The sequence below is a fragment of the Streptopelia decaocto genome, assembly GCF_964273445.1.
Source record: "Streptopelia decaocto genome assembly, chromosome: Z".
NCBI classification, from domain to species: Eukaryota; Metazoa; Chordata; class Aves; order Columbiformes; family Columbidae; genus Streptopelia; species Streptopelia decaocto.
Genome location: NC_138657.1, coordinates 76,743,882 through 76,768,746, shown reverse-complemented (window position 1 = coordinate 76,768,746; position 24,865 = coordinate 76,743,882).

Here is a 24,865-nt window from a genome sequence, read left to right as displayed (position 1 = left end):
CCTGATGTAAGCATGCCTGAAAACACTTCTATCTTTCTTCTAGTTGGTAACTTCTATTTCATTAGTTCCGGCTTGCTTCTGAGTCCTTGGAATCCTTTCCAAAATTTTCCTGAACTTTATTGCCCTTAGCTCAGCCATGAAACGATTCGCCATTTCTTCTTCTTTGCCCAAATCCTATCTGTTCCTGTCTGTCTGTTGCTCCATCTGTCTGTCTGATCTGCTGCTTCACAGTCTGGAAGGGAATACCTTTTGGTTTGTTTCATATATATCTTGTAAGCACTGCAGAGCTTTATTTGAAAGGGCCAAACTCATCCGTGGCGGCGAAACTTCAGTGATTTCAAGGTGGTTATGCACAGGATGAATTTGATCTTTGCTTGGGACCACTCCAGATACAAAATGTGTATCTGTGCATATGAACAGCCAGAGATAGGGAAGAGAATCAAATGTAAAGTTTTGCAGAGATTGTTCTAGGACAGTAGTAAATCATACACTCATTGCTGTGCTGCACAGAATACGCTAAAGGAGAGGAAGAAAAATGAAGGAACATGCAATTCTGCCCACTTCAGCAGTTAGGCTTTTGTTAGTATACTCTTAAGCAATTACAAAGCTGCCAGGACTGTATTTAATTTAACATATAAATACCTGTACAAAAATAAAACCGCATCAACACTTACATCATGACTACAAGGTGTTATTGTTCTGTTTATATTTTACAGATGGACATTTTGTCAGGGAGAAACTTGCCAAGTGCTGTGAGAGAGAGAGGGGGAAGGATAGAGAAGGAGGTGGAGGGATGCAGTGAAAAGAAATGTTGATGCTACAGGAGAAATGGCAGCTCTTGTATTTCAGAGAGGCAAACACACTACAGTGCACAAGTGATAAGAAGTGTGACTTGGGTTCCCTACTTAAAGCTTCACTGAAATTGCCCAGTACTTACAGGAAAAAGATGACAGAGTAATTAGCGATGGTGCACATCATTCATCATCCATGGACTTGAACTTCCTGTAGCTGATTTGAATGACCATATGATTTTTAGTAGTAGACTAAATATTTGCGAGAGAAAGGTGGGGGAAACAGAGCTGAGTGAGAAAGAGTAAGTCTCATTTGCCTAGGATACTGAATCTTTAACCTTCAAAAGACAAAAAGCATGCCTGCGGAGGTTCAGATGAGGGGAAACAGAACCAGCCAGCACCTATGGCTCTGCTGCTCTTTCTGAGACAAGTTTTGCACACCGAGAAGCACTTGCCTGCACAGGCAGACCCAAGAAGCTCTGGGGCTGCTTTTACTCCCAATGGATGGAGTGTTCAGCTTTCCATGATTTCGAGAGCACACTAAGGCTTTTCCTGCTGGCCAGGCACGTTCCTGAAGGGACACATCCTCCTGGGGTCTTGCGGGCTGCTGAATCCTACCTAGTGGAAAAGCTGGCACCAAGTTTAATCCTAGGCCTTTCTGGCACTAGTGAGACTAGTTAAAAACTTATCTATAGTCTATATTTTAAGCTGCAACTAATGTCAGGCAGGATAACTCAAAGGCAAACTGATACAGTATATCGTTTCTATCTTCTTGGTTAATTTTTCTCAGAAATAGGAATATGTCCACACTGAGCAATATTTTCTGAAATGTAAGTGTGCTACATGGAGGCAGCCAAGGCATGTTTCCTCCTCAGCTACTAGTAATGCAAAGTAATGTACCTGTCCACTCTGCAAAATTATGTTTTTGATGGCACTCAAATCCGTAAGGTGCTGTCTGGAAATCCCATGTCCTGCCTGCCTCAGCATCTGCTCAACTGTGACGCTGTTGTGGCGGTTTTATTCTGCCCTATGAGGCGGACCAAGTCTGTCACTGCAACTCATTGTTCACGGCCTCCAGAGCTGCACCTGCAGGTGCCGTGAACCTGTGATGATTCCCAGGCTTAGTCCTTAGCTTCAGCAAGAAAGGTGTTTTGGTCCAAATTCTGGTAATCCTGGATTGGTTGCTATTACAAAGGAAGTTAATCACCTCAAATGAATATGGCCTGTATGTGAGGCTTTCTCATCACTTTTCATGTGCTTTGTGTCCCTTCATGACCTACAAGATTGTGAACCTACAAAGAAGGGTTTTTTTGTTTTAAAGCAAGGAAAAGGGGAAAAAATCTGCATTGTTACCTGCAGACGTGCCTTTCTCAGTCCCCAGAATGGGAAATAAAAGGAGTGGTTAAGATTAAATAACAGCTGGGCTTTTTATTTCTCTCCCTGAAAGCTGTGGCTATAGTTTTCAGTAAGGCTAAAAGAATTAAGTATCCATTTCTTTTTCAAGTGAAAACTCCAAATCTCTGGCCTAAGCCTCAAATGTAAATGTTTTGCTTGCTATATTTTAGCTTTGGAACTGATCATGTGTTGGCTTTATCCGTGCTCCTTTATTACCTGAACCATCCCATAGTATTCTTTATCCTGGTAACAGGCTCTACAATAATTTACAAAGAGAAAATCTCAGGGACATCCATAAGCTCTCGAACAGAAGCACTGATGAGGAAACAACCAGGCATTGGGTGCACTTTTCTGTATTTTCCTCAGACTATCTCAGGTGGTGCCTGCAAAATGAAAATGCTTCACTGATTAGTACTTGTGAATGGTAGGTGAAAGAAGCTCTCATTTCAGGTGCAAATCCGACCTCTTCCCCTGTGGTTCGAGAGAGAGGATTATTTCCCTTTGCCGTGTACTTTTCATACCTCCACCCACCCCCCCATCTTCAGGATCTGTATCCGAACCCTCCATCTGAACCAAAAAGCTATATCTGTCCCTTAGTAAAACATCTTTTATTTGCCAACTTGTTTTTCCCACAGACTCCCGCTCCCTTTTGTGTTTGCGCTAATGTTCCAAATGTCTACACTGCGTAGCCGATGATTATTTGTGAGACAGAGTGAGTTAATGCAGATTTGCAAGCTGTTCCCATTTGTTAAATGTCAGAAAAACACATGCAAGTCACTGGCTTTAGCACTTAGCTGCCAGCTGGCTCTTCTGAAAGGAGGGGACAAATGACAGTCTATCAAACAGCATGCTTTCAAAGAAAGAGGAGACCTGTTCCAGAACTGCAGCTTCAGAGCCTCTTTTAACAACATAAGCAAAACTAGGAGCCAACCTCATTTTTCCCCCCTGGCTGTAATGAACACATAGCTTAGCTACAGCATTCTCCCACCCCCAGTAAAAACAAACTGGAATTACAAAGCTTATGAAGAAAACAAGTGTCTTTTTGTTGCTGTTGTTCTTTCTCTCTCTCTTTTTTTTTTTCTTTTTTTAATTTTCTTTTTTATTTCAATTTTTTTAAAAATTATTTTTGGCTCAAAAGTAAGACCAAAAATGTCAAAAGGGAAAGGACTGGGGTTCTGAAATCAGGCTCAAATCTCAGAAGAAGATTGCTGGAAATTGTGCCAAATGGAAGTGTTTATCCATGGGTAAGTGCCCAGTGTAGATTAACATATTTTAATTATGGTCTCCGGGTTTGCTGCGCTCCCTGAAGAATACATGGTTTAGGCCTCACTTGTAAGCCAAAGTTGTCAAGGGGGGATTTTTTATTTTCGGTCCTGCATGCTGATGGGGAGCTCTGTCCTCACAGTGCCCAGAGAGCTGGGACGTGCCTTTCTCCTCGAGCAGATGCTGCAGGACTTGCGGTGGTGACGGTTTCTTTATGCCACCTGACATGCTCCAACCCTGACCTGGAGGCCACTGCTCCTTCGCCGCAGCTGCCAGCACGGAGGTCCGGGTGTAGCTCTGCTTTCCCGGGTGATGTCCACCAGGACCTCCAACATCACCCGCTCATTAGGATGTCTCTGAACAGCTGTCATGTGGCGCTGACTTTTTGTCACGGCTGACAGCGGTGAGATTAAAGCAGGTAGCCGGAGGCTGAAAAACTCTGTGTTTTGTTACAAAGCCCTGAGTCATCTAGTCCCCTGTTATAAATATTAGGTGTCAGATTTGGATTCACACTGAGTCACTCGTAGCCTTGGGTAGATCCCATTGCACAAATGGTCCAATTTATTGCAGCAGGACTATTTGTATACACAATTGCCGTCATCGTCAAGATGTCAAAATCTGGCCCCGTATGTTTAATGCTCCATAATTAACAAGCTGTATTGCTCTAATGAACATCTTCCAATTATACAGTAAGATTTTGAAATAAGTAGTCAGTTCCCAAAGTTTTCTCTCATTTGTACTCAGTATCAGTTAGGACAGGGCTTTGGGAAAGAGTGCTGTGGCAGGCAAGATACATCTTTTCTGCCTGCCCTTATGTTAGTCTAAGCTGAACATCCACGTTCGTTCTTATAGATGAAAGAGGAAACTATGAAAAAAGTAATTCATGCTGCAGGGCTTAAAGACGAGGGAGTCCCTTCTGCTTACCTGGGCCACTGGAGGGAGCCCGGGTGGCTCCAGGTGGCTCTAGGTTCGGTGCTATACAATGAAATGGAAAAAACATGGTGAAATTAAACCTTTTTTAATTGCAAACACTGCCTGCACAGCTCATTGCTCTGCAGCTCACAGTTGCATCTCAGGAGCAGTCGCAAAGAAGGACTTCGGTGCCAAAATTATTCTCAAACTGTCATCCAAACCACATGCCTTTCAACTGCTTAATCCATGAGAATCATAAACTCTCTGGGTGTCCATGCTTTTACCCTGAAATCATACCCTGGGCACCCTTAAATCTGAGTAGTGGATCAGCTAATTGCTGCCTAAATCCCAATGAGATACAGGGATTATGCTGAATTAAACCTCTGAAACTGACAGGTAGAACTTGAACCATCCCTGACATATTCAAGTCCAGCATGAGGCCTTACTTCAATTAAGGCTCCTTTCACAGATAAAACTGGTCTAGCTGTTTAACCAAAAAGTGAGATATTTCAGGTTCCAGGCTGTCCTCATTCAGATGGATATGAAATAAGAGACTGCAATGGCTCTAAACCTCTCACTATTGTCTCAAATTCCAGAGTTTGAGACTGTCTGGGGAAAAGGACTATTAAAGTTATTGTTCTGCGGCTGGAGGTATCTAAGCCCATTTTGAATTTTGAGTGCTCAGGGTCTTCAGAGGCATTCAGAGATATTTAGGTACCCAACTGCTATTTGTCTCAGTGCCTTCATCAAGGGAGACTTCAGTCATCTTGGATGTAAAGAGCATCCATAAATAAAAGCACCAAGCAATATCAGCCTGTAGAGAGAGAGAAGACAGTAATTACCAGAAAATTTCTTCCACATTAGATTCTTGTTATATTTCCTTTTGCACAATAAACTGTTCCATGCAATTGTGCTTGAGATCATCCAACTGAAAAGAAAGGCTCCCCTGTCCATCTGCCTGGCAGGCCTGTCCAAAGGTACCTCCTTTTCTCGTTCCCTTCCTCGGATCTGGCTGGTGAAGCTTATCAAATGGAATGTTACAACATAGTAACCTCTTCCAACCTCAAAAGTCTGACTCCAAATACTGAGATCACTGAATTTGTTGCAGTTTAGCATATGGTGCTCCTGCATTTTTTAACGACTTGAGAATATTGCTAAGGAATTACTGCAGATCAATATCCCAGGTCCAACCAGTAGAGAGACTGAGCATGTATTCCCAGTAGGCACACACACACAAACACACATATACAGCATACATATTTATATATAGATGTATTCAGATCTGCACAGATCACAAACAGACTCACAGAGCACTTGCACAAACATAATCAGCACCAACAGCCTCATTGTGCTGCCCTCTGGCTGACTGGGACGCAAGTCTGTCAGTGCAAAATATACAGATATGTATAACATATGGATCCCCCAGTAGCTGTTCTCAGACACTCAGTCTGCCCTGTAGCTTCCTGTTGATCCCAACCTCTCCCATGTTGCTGGCAACTGGACATAAGAGGTCCTGAGGCAAAAACCCCACTCTGGGGGCGGTGCAGAGGTACAAAACCCATGCACACACCATCACACAAACACATGCACACACACACACAGATAATGGATCCAGACAAGAGCACTGACAAGCTCTGTTTACACACAGCTGGCCATTTCATCCTCTTTCCCCTCAGTTTTCCCATGTTCAGTTCTCCCACCCCACCTTGATACTTCCCTTTCCCACCTTTGTTTTCCTCCCCTAACCATCCCATAGTAAGTCCCGTTCAATGAGTCCCTGGGTGGTGACCCCAAGGTGCTCCAGAGAGCACCATGGTGGAGTGATGCTCTCCTGGAACAACCCTGGAGGGGACCACAGCAGGGACACATTTCTTCCCTCAGGTTATTTGGGTCCTCCCATTCATGTTTTTATGCTCTGTGCTCCTCTGTGTGTGTGAAGATGGGCCTATTATCTCACAGCCTGGCAAACACCTGCTTTCCGTGAGATTCTTTTGTTGCCTGGGTAGATCCTTCTCTGTCTCTGACTTGTATAAGCTCTGTCATACTCATTACATGAAGAGCACTGGGGTGAGTTATCCCTTTCTCTTCATTTTCTTGAAGAATGTCAGGCTCAGACTTAAGCAGTAAATGCCAGTAACAGCAGAGATGTGGTTCATGTCGGAAGAATGTGAGATGAGACCAGTCTAGTAAATAGAGTAGGGAGTATCTGGAGAGACTCTGGGAGTTGGTCATCAGTTCATGGACTTTTAACCATGTGAAAGTCAGCATCCCCACTTGGTGAAAGGTGATATCAGTGCTAGATTTCTCTTGAGGCGTCACAGGCTGCAAGTAATGCTCGCAAAATAGTTCGACAGTTAAGAGTGTCAGACATGCACAATGGGATCTCATTTTTAAGTGCATACAAGACTCAGATTTTCAAGGATGCTTACATTAAAGATCAGCAGATGAGAAGGAAGATTTTCAAAAGTTTTTACGTATTTCATTCCCATAACTTCAGCAGGAGATAAGCATTTTTTCTTAACTACACTTACAACTTATTAGTATCTTTAAGTATCTAGATGTCTCTAAAAACTTCTCTGAGAACTTCTAGGTAGAAAGTTCTTAATTTAATAAGCATTATGGACAAAAATATCTACCAGAATGTTTAGGCATTATACTGTTAGTATCATAAATCAATGGTTACCCTTTTTCCTAGGGAATGATTAGTCACATCATTGTTGGACAAGATGGATTTTTAGAAATTAACAAGGACACACTAAACATGACGTAAGTCTTGACAAGAGACAAAAGCAAAAGCTATACTTTGATTTGACATTCGTCCTGAACCCTGTTTTATCAGCACAGCAGATACACTTTAAAAGTGTACAGTGGTAAAGCAGGGTTTACAAATAGTGCATTATTTTCTTATTTTACTACAATGCTTACGGGGTGAATTGAAGAAGGTTATCCTGGGCGTTGTGGAGCACTGTACATTGAGCCAGCTCTGAACGAGGAGGCTGCAGAACCTCAGTTTACCATCACCAAGCTGGGATGGCCAGTCTGTCCCCGCAGCCAGAACTAGCATCTCTTCAGTCAGCGATGCTGCAGTGCGGGCACTCAGCTATTTTGGAGCCAATTTAAATCTCTGTCTCGCAGTGATGTCTTATGCAGAGCAGTTTTGCACTTAGAGGCTGATCTGGAGTTCACAGAAATGGATAGGATGCTTTTGACTGCTTCAGCTAAATCATGAAATTCCCCCCATCTCACTGCCCTTCCCTGAAACAGGGAAAACAACCTTTTCTTAACATGATACCTGTCTTGCTCAACACAATAAATCCCTTCCATGCAGGGAAGAAGAGAGGGGAGGGAAGGGCAGATGGTATCATCCTAACGCAAATAATTAATAATCAGATTAATCCCTGTGTCACGACATGAGTTTGATTAGGTACAGAACTAGGGAAAAATACTGCTTCATTCACTGGGAGAAAGTCAGAGAGGGATGTGATATAAAGTGTTCCCAAGCTTCTTTTTTGTTTATTTTATTTTTAATGCTTTTTTTTTTTAATTTTTTTTTTCTAGTTTACATTTGTGTAATACCGAGGGCAGAATAATATGGGAGGGCAAAGGCGGAAAATTATAGTGCTGAAAACCAGCTTCTGTGTTCAAAAGATTTTTGTCAACATCTCACGAGCAGGGTGACCAAATGCTCACATTGTAGGGGTCTTGTTTCCGTGATCTGCATCCATATGTCACACACTTAATCAGAGAGGCACAGTCGTGGACTAAAGCAGGCAGATCTGAAATGTCAGTGCTCAGGTAGGAGGAAAGCCCTCTTCCCCCTGACTTCTTTAGCTGAAATGCTGAGCACTTGCACTCCTATTGCTACTTCTTGGTTGGACTGTTTCCATTTCCGCAGTGTCCTCATGCCTGTCATTGCCTGGACCTGGTTCAGTAAACACATTAGCCACATCTGAGAGTACAAATATTTCTTCAGAGGCTTAAATGTCTGTTTGAACATGTGATTGCAGTAACTGCACGTGCGGTCAGAGCCAGCCCTGTGTACAGCATCGGTGCTGGCATGTCCAAATTTAGCAAGATCGCGCACAGGAGGAAGAGCTACGCTGATGTCAAATAATAATGGTTCTATAAATACCGTCAGGGGACGGATGGGATTGCTGGTCTCTTGAAAACTCTCCACACATAGGATGCACATCATCGTCCAGCATGTGGCTGCGCTTCTCCTGAGCCCAGCTTCCCACCTGCCTGTTTGTGACAGCATGCTGGGGGTGTCACCTCTTGTCCCCTAGCAGCGGTACCGTGCAGCAAAAGGCCTGTGGTGGCATTTTTTTGCATATAGCAACCCAGAAAGTCAGTGTGAAAAACCTCCGTAATGCCATTCTGCCGTTGTTGACCCTCAGATGAGATACCAGGTTATTCCAAAGAAGCAAGTGTTGTTCAGAGGATTCCCATTAGCAAACACTGATACAAGTGGAAACTCAGCTGCACTCCTCAAAAAGCGGGTTTCTTCTAGTGCAACTGCTGCTAGCCAATACACACTTTCACAAAAACGAATTGAGCAAAATTAGTATTTAATATGTGAGGAATGATTTATAATGTTCTTTCCAGAAAAGTTTTCAGCAAGTCTGAATTCTCTATTAAAAGCTGCTTGCTTCATTACAGAGCTACCAAAATAGGCAAAGAAAATATTCCTTGCTTATCCCAAGACTCCTTAACTCCTGACAATTTTAATAAATCAAGGAACATTTGTAAGTACTAAATGTTAAATGTGTATTCACAGTTAATTTTTAATCAAGTAACAACGGTGATGTGTTAATTGAATGCCATTAAGAAACCATAACTTGATGCATTAGCTATTTTCCTATGCAGAGGAACTTTTCCCAAGGCTTTCAGTTGTTGCCCAGGCTCTTTTTGAGAAGTATTTTAAATGTTTTTAGACCTGGACTGTTCAAACCCTAAAATTGAGCCAAGTTCACAGGGTTCACTGAGGTTTGTAGTTTTATGAACCTGAGCTGAATTTTAAACAAGCCTGGGCTAAGTTTCAAGTTATCTTGTGCCTTAAGGTATGACTTACAACCTACAAAGGCTCAACATGTAGACACCTGGCTTCAATACGAATTGCTTAATTTTTGGGATGTCAGCCAAAAGATCAAAGAGGAACTAGCTCAGAAGGGTGACATTCACCTGCTTCTGAGATTTGTGAAACCTGCTATTTTTGCATCCACCTTCTCACGATGTGTTGTCTGTAGAGCTATGCCGCTTTTATTCCAAGTGAGGTCTTGCACTAAGGCCTTGACCACACGTCTCTGTGGCTATAGTGCAACTAGCTGAAGAAGTTGCTGTTCCCTGTCCAACCCCATCCATTCACCACTGCCCTTGCTGGCCTGCTGGATGGACTATTTGTGTTGTCTCTTTCGCTCTCTATTTAGTGAAAATGAACTAGGTTGGTTTAACTGGTATAACTAGGAAGTCTTTGCTAATCTGGATGAACATGAGTGATAATAAGCAACATTCACACGAGCAGCTAAGCGAGCAAGTCTCATGGGATGACAGCCCCTAGTAGAGCAACTGAGAATGGACTGAGGTTACTCCTTTGGCCAGGAGACCAAAATACAGATAAAAAAGAAGACTGTGAAACCTCCATATTCCCCTCTGTGCATAGTCTTTGCATGGGTGCTTTACATATTTCACCAGGGTCTGAAATAAGTCTGATCAGAAATGCAAGGAGGAAAAGGGGAGGAGAGATGTGAGACAAAACCAGGCAAGTTATAAATATCTCTATTTTTAGATACTCAGATGAAATTTGCTATAGGGGTTTTTAGTGATGGTAATCAGGAGAAGAATGAAGGGCATCAGTAAAGATGATTGAAACCTATCCAACAAAAATAATCTACTGCAGTTGGCTCATTTTCTTTCTGATGTTGTGCTCAATGAAATGAATTTAAACTGTTTATTTTACAATTAACATGCAATGTGCATTTCCGAAGTAATTTATGAGAAACAATTTTCTTTTTATGTGGGGCTGCAGCAGACAGAGAACAGAGCTTCAGTTCACAATGCCAAGGTGAAATTTCAGGGAGGGGGAAGGTGCTTTCTCATATATGAAATTTGCCACTTTCTGTAAAAAGTTGCATCCTTTTTCATGGGCCTTTGCCACAAAAGCCTCAGGGTGCCAGGAATGAAAGCTGGGGGAGGAGGAGGGATACTGGGTTCATGGGCACCTGATTCTTGCAGTGTTGCAAGTAGCACCACTTGGTCCATGAAAGTCAGAGGACAATCAAGGCAGACAATTTTTATTGCATTAACAAAAGGTTGAAACAGATATCTAGGAAACAGTGTGCCTCATCATAGACCAGAGCCTCGCAGAGCTGAATTCCTGAGGATTTCTGTCCTTTAAAATCAGGTCACTTCTCTTGTCCCCCAGCCACGAAGCACCGGTCTCTGCGACACTGGAAGAGGAAGAGTAGCACTGTCCTTTCTCACAGTCTCACCTGTAAAGCCCTTTCTGCTTGCTGCATTAATAACCATTATCCATTCCCATTCTCCAAAGTGCTGTCAACAGCATGGATGAGCTGATGATCTGGGCATTATCCTGAGATTTCGGAGTCTGAGGTTTCGTTCCTTGATTTGTTGTATAATTCCTTTGTGACCATGTGCAAGTTGTCTCCTAAGGGAAATATGCTGGCTTGTAAAAGCATATTGAGTCTTGAAGAAAAAGTCTTAACAAGTGTCAGTGGCTGGCAGCCAGGCAAATACAAATGGGGAAAAAAGTGCACATTTACAGTGGAGAAGGGGATTAACTTTCAGAAAAAAGTACTATGACAAGGGGAATTCTCTTCCTTTTGATATCTTCCATTCAGGACTGAAAAGTAAATACAGACAAATATTGATTATGTCTAAGCAAAACCAAGTGACTGGGTTTCATATAGTTATAATTATGTGATAGTGAATAGCTGATAATATCCAAGTGTTTAGACTGTGGAGGTAATACTCTTTTCCTAGGCCTTATGTTCCCTGAGCCAATAACATGAAAGAATTTTTGAAGGATCATGGCCAGTTCATGACTCCACAGTTAAATCAAGCAAATATGCCTCCATAGGAAATACCTGGTATGGAACTCATCTCACCTCACTTAAGTTTATTAGAAGTAAGGAATCTAGTAATTAGTTACCATGGTTTTTGCTAAAGCTGATGGCAAATTCTGGAACATGCCATGGATGTTTCAGCCTGCCAATAGTGGACAAGAGTTAGACCATCTGGTCATGCTGTCTCTCTCCGTCAACTAGAAGGGAGCCTAGATGATTAACTTGGGTCTGATGATGATCTTTTAAGTGGGTGAAGTTGAATGAGATGAATTCCAGCCTGTATACTCCTAGCTCAGATATTTAGCAGCTGTACTGTTATCTTCACTCTTCTTGTCTCATGACACCTCTCCTTATATTTATCACTGTTGTAAGACAGTCCTACATTTCATATCCACCCCGAAATGACTTTCACTTCACCAAAAGCAAGACTGAGCCTGCGGATTAATTGCCCTCTGAAGATGTTTACCTCTTTCTATTATCTGTGATGGAGCCTAGGTGTATAGCTCAAACTTAAATCATTTTCTGTCCTGAACAGTAGGTGCAGTGTTGTTAGCAATTGATAAAAACCTGATGTGTTTCATTCTAGCTGTTCTTGAATTTTAAGAAATGATTTTGCAAGGAAATCTACGATTCACCCAGATGAGTGGAAACAAGCATTTAATGAAAAGAGGAGGGAGAGGATCATCTCATGTAACCTGTCCTCACCTGCACTACTGCATCCAGCTCTGGGGTCCTCAGCACAGGACAGACATGGACCTGCTGGAGAGGGGCCAGAGGAGCCCCAGAAATGATCCGAGGCTGGAACAGCTCTGCTGGGAGGACAGGCTGAGAGAGTTGGGGTGTTCAGCTGGAGAAGAGAAGCTCTGGGGAGACCTTATTGTGATCTTTCAGTGCTTAAAAGTGGCTGATAAGAAAGATGGGAACAGACTTTTGAGCAGGGCCTGTTGTGACAAAACAAGAAGTATTGGTTTTAAACTAAAAGGGAGAGATTCAGACTAGAAATAAGGAAGAAATTTTTTACACTGAGGGTGACAAAACACTGGCCCAGATTTCCCAGAGAGGTGGTGGATGCCCCATCCCTGGAGATATCCCAGGTCAGGCTGGACGGGGCTCTGAGCAACCTGGTCTGAGTGAAGATGTCCCTGCTCATTGCAGGGGGTTTGGACTAGATGACCTTAAAAGGTGACTTCCAACCCATTTTATGATTCTATGTAACTTCAGGTGTCAAAAAGTTATAACATTAATGTCTGAGGCTAGACATGCTAGGCTGACCTCTAGCATTGATGTCATCAGCCTCAGATGCCTGTCTCAAGGTTAGGTCAGTCACTGTGCAAATTAGACCGAATTCATTGGCTTCAAATACCTTTCTACTGATCTGCACCAGATAAGGAGAGGCATTGTTTTATTTGGTTGATCAAAAAATTTGGAACTAGGGACCAAATTCAAGTTCTAGTTTTTTAGCCAACATGCTTAACAAGAAACAATTCGACTTTGTCTTCTTAGGCAAGGGGTAAAATCAACACCTCCAGAGGGTTATTCAACCCCCCAAAATATCAGAGTAATCTTCTCAGAGTATATTCCTCTCTTTCTCTCTCTTTAAACTACAGAGAAATTCAAGGGTGACCAAGTCCTCTCTTATAGATATTAACTAAATATATAAAATTAGAGAGGATGAATCTGTGCTGACAAATCTTAAAAACCAAGCCAACTGGAATTTTGTTCTGCATTCTAGTTACAATTTTGTTGATATTGCTGGAACCATGATGTATTTCAATGATTATTCAAATCTCCCTATGTAAAGATATTTATATATTCATCTGTAGATATTTATATGTTTATTTAGATGAATATTTATATACTCATGTAATTATTCATATAGGTCTCTCCACCAAACTGTTCTCTAATTAGGTGCTGTCAAAGAAGAGCAGTATTTCAAAAATAATAATTTGAGATTTGGGGAAAGTTTGCATGAGGCCCCAATCCTGCAAACGCTTACTGTATATTAATAAAATTACAGCCCAATTTGTGTCAGTAATTATGTAGTTAACTTCATCTATACAACACTAGACCCCATCATGCTAGTTTACATACATATATGTCATATTCAGCTATAAGTCATATAGAGGAAAATAATAAAAATATGTCACTAGATGGACTCCTTTCTTGGAGTGGAAATTTCAGGTAGTATTTTGTTGTGGTTGGGCTTGATATTTTTGTTGTATTCACTGGTTAGTCACCCTTTTGCTATCTGAGGTAGTAAATGATAATCTAGCATATCTGCTGACAGAGACATTTAAATGTAGTCTTTTTATGAGCCTCCGTGATGTTTTCCATTTCAGAATTTTAATTGATGTTCTCTCCTCCAGGCAATTATCTCTGCAAAACTGTCCACAGCTTCAGCCTTCAGTTTGCAGACTGTCCCTAGTAATGGACATGTTTCTCCACCTGGGTGACCTCTGCAAGAAGCAAGAAAGCAGATTTCCAAAACAATTCTCTGAGCTGCCACCTCACTTTGGCTCCTCTATGGTCTGCAAAGGAAGGGCAAGTCCTTGAGATGCAGTTGCTTTTCCTCCACCATTTATCTGCTCCTCAGCATCAGATCTTTCTTCATTGTAGCACATGATTTCATGAAAAGTCCCTTCTAACCCAAACTATTCTATGACTCTATCGCAGCCACGGGTGCCTATGGCTCATGCAGCTCCTTGAAGAGAATGGTCTTATTTGATTTCCTTACTCAACAGGAAGAGGCATCTGGCTCTTCAGTGAGGGAATAAAAAGGTTAAGCAACAGCTTGTTGGAGCATTGAGAAAGGATGTGATTTCAGCATTTTGCATTTCATCCCCAAGCTAGCTATTTCGGCCCTAGGTGTAATCTTCACTGACACTATCATGATTGTGTTGGTGTAAACCCACAATGCACTTGGAGAGGGGATAACTTTCCACTCCCAAAATAAACAATGGAAGTACAGATTGCTGGATGTCAGAGGGGAGGTAGGAGCACTCGAGCACAAGATTCAGGATCAGAGAGTACCTGGCTCTATCTAGTGGGCAGGATATAATTTGATCTGTTCAATCATTTCGCTGTAACATAGCATGGATTGCAATTTTTCCACCTAAAAATGAAAGATTTAATACTGCTAGGTCCTGGTATGCCTGAGCATTTCAAAACACGTGTTAAAGGTCCATAAGGGTTAAGCAGATGCCCAGGTAACATTATGGGCATTTTCCACAAAGCTCAGGTTCTTTCGTTTGTGGAACAGTACAGGTATGCTGATAGCAAATTTTGACTGCACCTAATCCTCCTAATCCTCTGTTGTCTGCAGGGGAATACATCAGGAGGAACATAAAGCAAACAGCAGAGGAATATATACATATATATATATATATAATTATTATTATTATTTATTTATTTTTCCTGAGGAACATTGTGCTGTATATTCCTTACCCCAGAAAAGTCAGACATAAGCAGATTTTACCTTGGTTTGCATCTTCACCCGGAAAGCTGTAGATAAACCTCCAGGTCTCACTGCCCCTGATGGGAAGAACGCTTGTATTAGATTTTCTAATATTGCTTGTCTGACACAAGTTATTTTGTCCTGGCTTTGTTCCAGTAAGTGGAAGCTTGGGTTCATTATGAACTCTTTTCCTGTGTCCCTTATTCTTTGGCAGTGATATTAACAGATACAAAATACTGTGGTTTGGATTTAAAAATAACCTTCTGTTTTCATCCACCTTTCATGCCTGAAAGGAAATTTGTAAATTGTCAAGTTGACTTAATTTTTCCTCTGGACTTGCACCTATTTGCTGTAATAAGAATTTCCCCCTTGGGTTTCACTCATCTCCAGTGTGTGGCAGGAAAAAGGGATTAGGATTGTATTTGTCTTCTTTCTGAAGCCAATACCCTTTCAGCAAGTCTGCTATCAGTTCTGACTGCCAAACCAGCATCTTAATGCCTTACCTGGGGGTCAAGTATTTTATATTAAGTTAACTTTTGCCTCTGCTGACTTTCAGTATTCTATTTACTTTGGAATCCTCACTCCTTATGGAGCTTACTATCGTTTTATGTGCACTCAAACCTGTATTATGTTCTTTGGTTCCTCCTGCTAACCCGTCAAGGAAATGGGGAAAGAGTCTTGGGGGTTCTTCTTCCTCCAATAATGGCCCATTTTAATGAGTTTATCCTCTGATTTGGAGAGACTCTTAACCCTTTGGCACCAAGAGATGGGATTTCTTGACACTAAGTGCTTTGCAAATGCATTTTTGTCAGAGCTACAGTGCAGTGGTACCTGGGGGGATTTGCACAGTACTTAGCAGACCCATTTATTCACAATACAAAATATTGTTTTGTTTACAGCCTCTTCCTCACAGGGCATTACTCATAAGGCACCTGATTCCAGCTGCAAATAGTCAAAAATGCAGGGGCTTTTTTTCCTCATTTTTTTGTCACGATATAGAGGATTTCTTATGTCTGTGTTAAGAAGAAGGATCTGCCTGTGTGAAGTTCTTTATGGAGTTTTTTTCCAAGGTGACTTGCAGTTTTAGGAGTTTTATAAGTTCTAGCTCACAGACTGCTAGGCGTACATAAACCAGATGAGCACTGTTACCTGTCTCTAACCATACAGTACTATCACAGGTTGTCAGTGAAATGCCTGTCAGAGTAATTTAGAACTTGACCACCAAAAAGGCAAAAATTTCTATCAGCAAATTACTGACATCTATTGTTTTACCTGAAAAAAACAACTATGAACTATTACCTACTATCACAGTTATCTGTTGTCCTAAAGGACATAAGACAGAGTTGAGCAGTCATGATTTCTTCTAGGGGAAGTCTGAGTTTTACTTTCCTTCTGTCCAGTCAGCTGGAATATTTTCTTGGTATATAGCATTACTTCATCTAGTGATCTAAAATACATCAATAGCTTGGATAGATAGGTCAATTTATTTTAATAGTTTGTGTCTGTATTTTTTTCAATGGATTAAATAGAATTTTCCAAGTGATGAACAAGAGATATCAGTATTCTATTTTTTTTTTTTTTGAAGGTGAGTGAACTGATACAGGGGAAATCAATGTAATTTTGCCCAAGAGGATACTGTCTGAGTAGCATCCAAAGGGGCCATTCAGGTCCCTAAATGTAGGTATCATTTTATATTGAAACATCCACCTATGTGACACTACCAGACAGAACTGGGCACCTGAATCACTGACTGGGAGCGCTGACCTATTGTATTTATACCTCAGCAGTACATATACTATGGATCTATCTATATTTAGATCTTTGGCTTTTCCTCACAACACATAATCCAGTAGGCAAGTGGGTATATGGGAAAACAAACTTCAAAAACCAGCCAAAAACCAAACAAAACCATCCATTTTAAATTTCTTTTAGTACAAGAAAAAACAAACTTGTTATTGGATATGGGAGTTTCCCAGTAAACCTACTAAAGAAAGAAAATATTTTATTTTCATGAAAATTTCTGACTTTCCAAATCAGATGATTTTTTGCTTAGTTGAGAATTTTTGTCATTGAAGTTTTATTAAAGTGTTCCATTGCAATTTCATTTTCCTAATTTCATAGAATCATAGAATAATAAGTTGGAAGGGACCTCAAGGATCATCTCATCCAACTTTCTTGGCAAAATTTTTTCTAATTTCATTTCTCCTTTCCCCCATTGAAAACAGGGTGGTAGGAAGATACAAGATAGAAAGAAAGGGGTGGGAAGATACAAGATAGAAAGGGATGTAAAAATAGTTGAGGGTAGAAATGTCCACTTAGAGAAAATTTTAGGAGAGACAAATCATTAGGGGGCAAAATAGTTTTCTCCAAAGCCATTCCCTAGTTTTGAAATTGAGACAGTTTTATTAAAAATATCCTTGGTTTTAAAAGTTCTGTCTTATTTTACTTCTCTTTCACTGTTGATTTCAGCTACATCTCAAAATCTCCCTCTTATGTTACCTGTTGATGCAGTTCTGCTGTACTGCTGAAGGAAGCTGGGCTTGGATAGACACTGACTGCTCTCGCTTATCATATCGTGTGTTCTCTGTGTCATTAGAGTCGGTACTTCTATAATCCCAGGTCTTGCAAACTGTGCGTTACTGCGTGAGGATCAGTGAATGAGGCTGATAGTGTACCAAAGTGTCTAAATTGTAGCAAGCGGTATTGAAAAATAACAAAAACAGCGATTATCATTGCCAAAATGAGTAGTGCTTCAAAGTGCTAGGCTGAGATACCTGTCTAACTTTGGAGAACCATTTTGCCTGGGATGAGCAGCTACTCCTTGTGGGTTTGGAAATACTGATAACTTTCAGTTTTGGGGCTTGCTGCTTTATGCAGTATTTCCAAGCAGGATCAATCCCTGTGTGTCAGCATTTACACAACCTGACAGTAATCAATGTATGTTTTAATTGGATCAGATAGTTGTCTATTTTATTTATTTATTTATTTTTTTTTCAATTTATGAGTGACAATTTTTCTTTCTACGAGATTGAGTTTTACATTCACCTGTTTGGGAAGCATGATATCTGCTACTCGGCATGTCATGCAGCACCAGGATTGTCTACTGTCTTGCATGAGGTTATTATGACAGGTTCCTCTGTTTTTGTGGCCTGGCTCCATGAAGCATGTCACATTTGATGAATGTCTGACAAATGTGAGTTGCTATTTGTAGGCTTGATTTAGATGGGAAGGAAGTTTTGCTGGGAGAACTGTTCCCCCTGGATGTGATCCGATTCCAACCCTTTCAGTTCAGGACAGTCAGTTTGCAACCCTGACTGAATGATGGGTCGATATCCAATAACTCATGATCAAAAGCTGAAGTCTTCTTAGTCAGCAGAGCCTGGGTTTCCTTCAGGGGATGAGAACACTTTGCAACCACTCTGACAGAGATGCTATTTCCATTTTCCTTTAATCTAGGGACACTACAGGCAAAGCTAACTTGGCATGAAACATTTCTTACATTAATTACCACAGCAAGATAAAAAATAATAGAATATAAATTTTGGTGCCCAGCAAGTTAAAATCAAACCTGATTCATTTTAAGTCAAGGCTATGCAATTAGGCTTGGGTTTTCTTTGGGATGTGTGTTTTCCACTTAATTGAGCTATACTATCTGTAAGTTAACTTTTTTCCTCCAACTATGTGCAGGAATATTAATAAGACATCACAGAGTTTTTATTTTTTCATGACTAGATTGCTAAGTGTCATGTTCCTTTAAGGCAGTGACTCAGAGAAGAATGAAAAATGGATCTAATCTATTGCCATTCACCATGGTATCCAAGTACAGAGCGTGAAAATTTATGATGGTCAAAAGATTTCGCCATAAAAAACCCTACTGCCTGCTGCTTAGTTGAGCCAGTGCTGGAGATTTCTCTGTTGGTATGAATCAGGTGTCAGACCTGACTTCAGTTTCGTTTTGGGGACAAAATCTTTCAAAGGTGTATGACACACAATGTATCTTTGTATTTGGTCAACATCTTCCTTCAGATCATATTAATCTTAAATTGCAAATTTACCTTCTCTTTTCACAGTTTATTTATTTTACAGAAAAAATCTTCTATTGCTTAATGATCAAGTGATTTTTGAGGCATATCATTTGTAGTATTCAGCATTATTTGCAGAAATTTGTAATTTCTCTGATACTGCTTTGTTAAGCTTGTCTTGGAGAGTTAGTCCACATGTCTGCCAGCAGAGTACAGAAGAAGAGAATTTTGCAGAACTTTTGTCGTTTTGAGTCCTGGGCCCTAAAAAGGAAAACAGCACAATGCAGAGCTTGCATGTGGCAACATGGTGATAAGGCAAAAAGCCTTGAGGGTCTAATTCCTCTGAAAGCAAAGGGCAGACAGCACTAGCCAGAGCGAAGCACAATGTGGGGAAATATTTAATGACCAGTATTTATGCTAACTCAGAGGAAAGTGCCAAATCACATCCTTAGTTAGCTAAACATTGAACCTACAATTGAAATGTCCCTGTTGACCAGAGCCATTCCCTCTTTTTAACAGATGGAAAGGGACTCCATTAACAATAAAGTTTTTGATCGCAAAGTTTCCAGGGTATGTGTGGGATCAAGGCAGGTCTCCCATGAGAAGGAGAGCTCATTCTGTTTGTACCTATAAACAGACCATGGTCTGACATTGTTGAACAGCTAATGCCAAAAGCCATCTAGCTTTGCCCCTCATCCTTTACATTTCTTCCTGTTTTTAACTGTTACTCATTTTTACGGCACCTCAGGTGTGTAAGGTTTTCTGAGCTATCATAAAAGCCAAGCGGTCCCAGTCCATTAGTGACGCATAAAAGCTGTTTGCAGTTTTATATCTGCTAGTTTAATCGACTTTTCTGCAGACTACCACATGGCGTTCCTTCCATTATATCACACTGAGGTATAGCAAGAGAGCATTCATCGTCAATAGGATCAAAGCACAATGAGCAAGAGCCATATGAAAACTGAAGAGCTGCTATATGAAAAACATTTCCCTTTTAAGGTGGTTAAAGACCCTCTCCTGCCTCTTGTTATTAAAGGTGGTTCCAAGTGGGATACTGCAGTCTTGCATAAAAACCACAAAACCTTCCAAAGAACAACAGATACCATATTAATAGAAGCTTACAGTTTGTTCCACAGCCATTTTCGCAGCTAAAAAATGGTACTCAATAACTAAAAATCCAGTGATAGGAAATTGGACCACTAATGATATCTTCTCAAATCAGAGCCAATGCTCCATCTCCCTGGCTGAGAAAGTGGAGTCAAAAGGAAACTCTCGAATGGGGAGAGGAGATCGACATGCAGCTTAATGACTGCACCAAAATATTGTAGGTCCTCCAGCTGTCTTTTGCTTAGGAAAAACTGAAGTCAATCCTGTCAATAACAAGCATTAAATTGTCGATCTGGGAGTCCCTAATGTGTCTGAGAAATCCCAGAGATCATATGTAGGTCCATGGCAGTATCTGTTCCCCCTAAAATTAGAGAGATCCAAGCTGCTTACCAAATAAGGAAAAAGTTTTTATATTCTTATAGTAATTATAAAGCTCAAGGAGATCTTTAAGGAAATACTTAACAATCAAGAAGGCAGTAAAATAATTTTAGAATGCTCAGTGTTCAATGCTTAGCAGTGTTTGAAATGGTTAATTGCATGTTAGTAATGAATAGGAAAGGAAATGGTCACCGAATGGAAAAAAATCCTGTGCTTGCAGGATGTTAATAGATCTCCCTGATAAGTTCTGGGCAGGAGGGGAAATTGAAGGCTACAGGTCTAAAATGCTGCATGCTGTTATGCTGTTTTACTTAATGCACTTAGCTGAGAGCACACTCTACCATTCTAATTCAGCAGCACAGTCTTGGGAGTAAAAATTTGCCTGATCAAACTCAGTTCACTGACAGTGTCAGACATAAAAACTGCCTACAAATATCAGCAAAGTAGTAAAAAACAGTCAAGAGAGAGGAATCATTTGGGTCAAGTCTTGCATAACTGAATTAGCAGAATGGGAGGCAGCTGTGGAAAATGCAAGATGACTATTTTGCATTTCAGCGCCGCTAAAACAGGCAGGGTAGGCATTCTAAAGAGAAATATCAAGAAATACGCCTTGATACAGAGATAATGAATATTTTCCCTATCATGTAGGTGGATGGTAGGTGCTCTGAGCCTGGTTCTCAATCTGTTATGACAGTTTGCATCACTGTTGCTCCATTTACTCCAGATTTATGCTTCAGTTATCCTGGGCAGGCATGAGGATTCCTAAAGTCCTCTCTGTGTTGTTAAATGTTCTCAGCGTTTCTGCATTCACCCATGTGTGTCTGGTGCATATCCTGTGGTTCGGTGGATTGAGATGTTTTAGTGTTATTTCCCATCGAGCTGTTTCATTATTTATCTGTCCCTGGAGGACAATTTGTGGAAATGACATTGGAGAACTGTCAGCACTTATGTGTTCTTGCTTGCATCCTCTTGGCAAAGTGAGTTCCAGATCAAGCAAAGCACAGCTCAGACTTGAATTCATATCCCAGGTAAACATATTTACGAAGAGCAAAGACTACACACTTTAGGGTTTTACACACATTTTGGGGGTGGGCAGGAGACAAGCAGAGTGTGTTGGCTACAGAATCACAGTTCAAAACTATGCAGAACTAAATAGAACTATGCAGAGCACAGTTCAAAACTATGATGTATCTTTTCCTGGGGGAGAATCAACAGATGACACGTATGTTTCCTATGAACATCACTGCAGTAAGGGTAAAGCAAATAGATTTTCCTTCTTCTGGTTCATTTTGTTCTGCATCTCATTCTGACCCCTGAAACTCCAGAAGAAAACTCAGGAACTTTAAAACTGCCTAATTAGTCTGGACAAAGTGTAGGGGAATCTCATCTAGTGATGGGTACTGAAATAGAAAGGCTAGATGAACAAGTCCTTTCATATTTCACCTTGTGGCAAGAAGACTTAGTGCAAGCTGAGGGATTTGTAATCCGTGTTTCATTCTCCTCTTGACCTATGCTATAACTTTGGCCAGGTGCCTCGATGGACATTTCCTTTCTTATCTTTTGTCTTGGTTGCCTGTTTAGTGCTTCAGGGATGCTCTGACTCACGGCATGTACAGCTCTTACCAGAATGGCTGTGCTAAAGTTTGGGGAACCAGGCTCCTACATCCCTCAACACCAAACTCCCTTAATATCCTCACCACATAGGATGTGTCTCTTGAGGTCCAAACTGATGAAACAAGTAAAGAAACAGACATTTTTCATGTTACAATTTTTACATTTATAAGGAAATTTACTTTGTAGCAAGGGTGAACAAAGACTGACCTACATAGTGGTTATGAGGCAAAACAGAAATTGGAAATTTCCTCCTGAGTGCTCTCTGAACCTAAATATTACTTAAAATCCAGGTATCTTGGAAATAGCTTATTAGTTTGCATGTTTCTAGGGGAATACAAAATACTTGTGATCTCCTAAGGATTTGTAACCATCTACATGTTGTATTAAAAAGAGAGAAAACATCAAAATTGAAAGATAAGTGTGTAGCAGTACAGCATGATCTCCCTGAACCAGTGGCAATGTCAGAGTTGAGCTGAGTGATTTTCAAATGGAGAAGACCAGCCTCTGGAGACAGTCACAGAGAGTTTTTGGAGGAGACTTTTTTTCTGCAAAATAGGCTGAATCTAATAAAAGCCATGTTTTCCACAGGAGAAGGAGCTTTTCCTAGTGATTTGGGGCAGAAGATGCAGGAAATTTGGATTATATTTCTGTGCCGGGGACCCTGAGTAAGCAGCTGAGCCTCCCTGGGCCCATTTGTCCAGGAAAGTTTGTATAAAATGCTGTTAGTAAAGCAAAAGCAGGAGACAAAATATCACACAAATAACAAGCACACAGGACAAGACTCTACTAACTTTGATGTCTCAGTATCTGAAAAAATTAGATGCCTGACAAGCAGCAGTGCAATCCAGGGTGGGATTCAGCTCTAAATTCAGGGTCTTACAGGTAAATGTTTCCATATGTGCTGTGGGTCTATATGTGTGTTGCGGTTAGTCCAGTCCAGTCCAGTACACGGAGTCTTAAGAGCTGTTCTTTGAACAACTTGATAGCACTGGTGGTGACCTACAGCTAAGCAAATGTTACTATCCACTTTGGAGTGAGTTGAATAGTGCTCCATATGCTACTGACTGAATCACTGCTGAATATAATTAAAGCTCAGGATTCTAAGCTCATTTGTTGGCATCTCCATCTTGACAACAAGCATGAAGGCCTAAATCTGGCCTGACGTGTATCCCAGGCCATAGTAGGTGCTTAGTGACTAGAGGGAGATTGTGCTGATCTGTGACCCAGAAATTGGCTAAGTGTGAGTTAAAAAGAACTAGCCAGAAGGAGAACTGAGGTGCAGATGGTGTCTCTGAGCTTTCATCCTGCTGGCCCTGGGTTTGTGAGTTGCCTCTCTTCACTCAGGCTGTCCCTCTTGGCAGGGAGTTGAGGGTCACTTTCCACTTCCAGTTTGTGACGAGCTCTCCCAAAAGACAAACATAATCCTTTCTAAACAGTGGAAGATTCCAAACTCCATCAGTGAATCCATGGCTTCAGAGAAGCAGTGATATACACCTTTGATTTCCTGGGACAATATCTCTACCCTACAAATTAATTCAATGGCAATACTAACAACAGTCGGTTGGTTGGTGTTAGGAGCCTGATCTATCCAGTATTGCTGTCAGCATGTTATATATCATGTAATCTATCTTGGTTCAGAATAATCAATACATTGCTCCCAAATTTGCTGAAAACTGTTGGAGTTGAACCAGTCATAACAAGAGTGGAAAACACTTGCAAAACTTCCCCTTAAGGTATACAAATTTAAAAGACTCTTCCTCCTGCCACCTTTCATGGAAAGCAATGAAGATAATGGCTAAATTCCGGTCTTACAGGTGTTTAATGAGGTTAAAATCCGCTTTATAACCAGTTTGAGATCTTTGAATGAAAATTGTTACTGCAGACCTAGGCATTGCATTATTATTCTTTCCTTTCCTTTTTGAAAGGGGAACGTACCCTTCAGAGTGTTCTATTTTGCAACTGCATTGTTATGGTTGTTGGTGTATAAAATTGGTGCTTGGTGTGTATAATTTATAGCCTCTAAAAATGATAAATAGCCTGAGAAACAGGAGTGATTTGTGTGTTCAAGTCCTAGGAGTTTAAAGAGGAAAGAATTTGTTTGGGAAATTGTCTATAACTTCCCACAAACTATTATTTAACCTGTTTTTTAGCAGTGATGTTTCTACTTACACTGATGGAATTTAATTTTGAAGGCATTCTTGCTCTGATCTGGTTGGTGGAATATGTCCAGGTCTGGTGCAGTCAGTAGGAACAGAGGATTCTGAACATGTTACAGAAAAAGTCTAAAACTCTATGGGTTCAGGTGTCATAGACATTCTGGTATCACCAAGATCTTTCTGATATGGATAAACTAGAAATAAATATATTTAGCCTGGAAAAGGTGATAAAGATTGTATTTATTAGAGGAATATGGCTCTGAAACTTGTCTCCTGTTGGAGTCAATCAAACTGAACACGCTTTAAACAGTGTTCAGTACATTTATATGTGGGACTAAATTATAAGCTTTCCTGAGAAAAGAGGAAACTGGACTGGATTCTTTCCAGGCTAGTTTCTGATCTGATTCATCTATGTTGGATACTGGCATTGACATTCATGTTTAATGGGCTGTCTGTGTTATGTTATACTTAATAAAAGCTAGAGCTGGCTGAGTAATTATTAGCATATCATATATTTGGTGATACTTGAGGAACAGTGTGAAAAATGTAGTAAGTCATGAATCAGATTAACTTTACTCAGTTGTCTAAGAGGCATATCAGACTAAAGAGGAGGAAGGAAGGCAAGGCAATGCAAGGCAAGGTTTTAACTAGAAACTGCCATCGGTAACAAGTAAAGACGCCATAGGTTTTG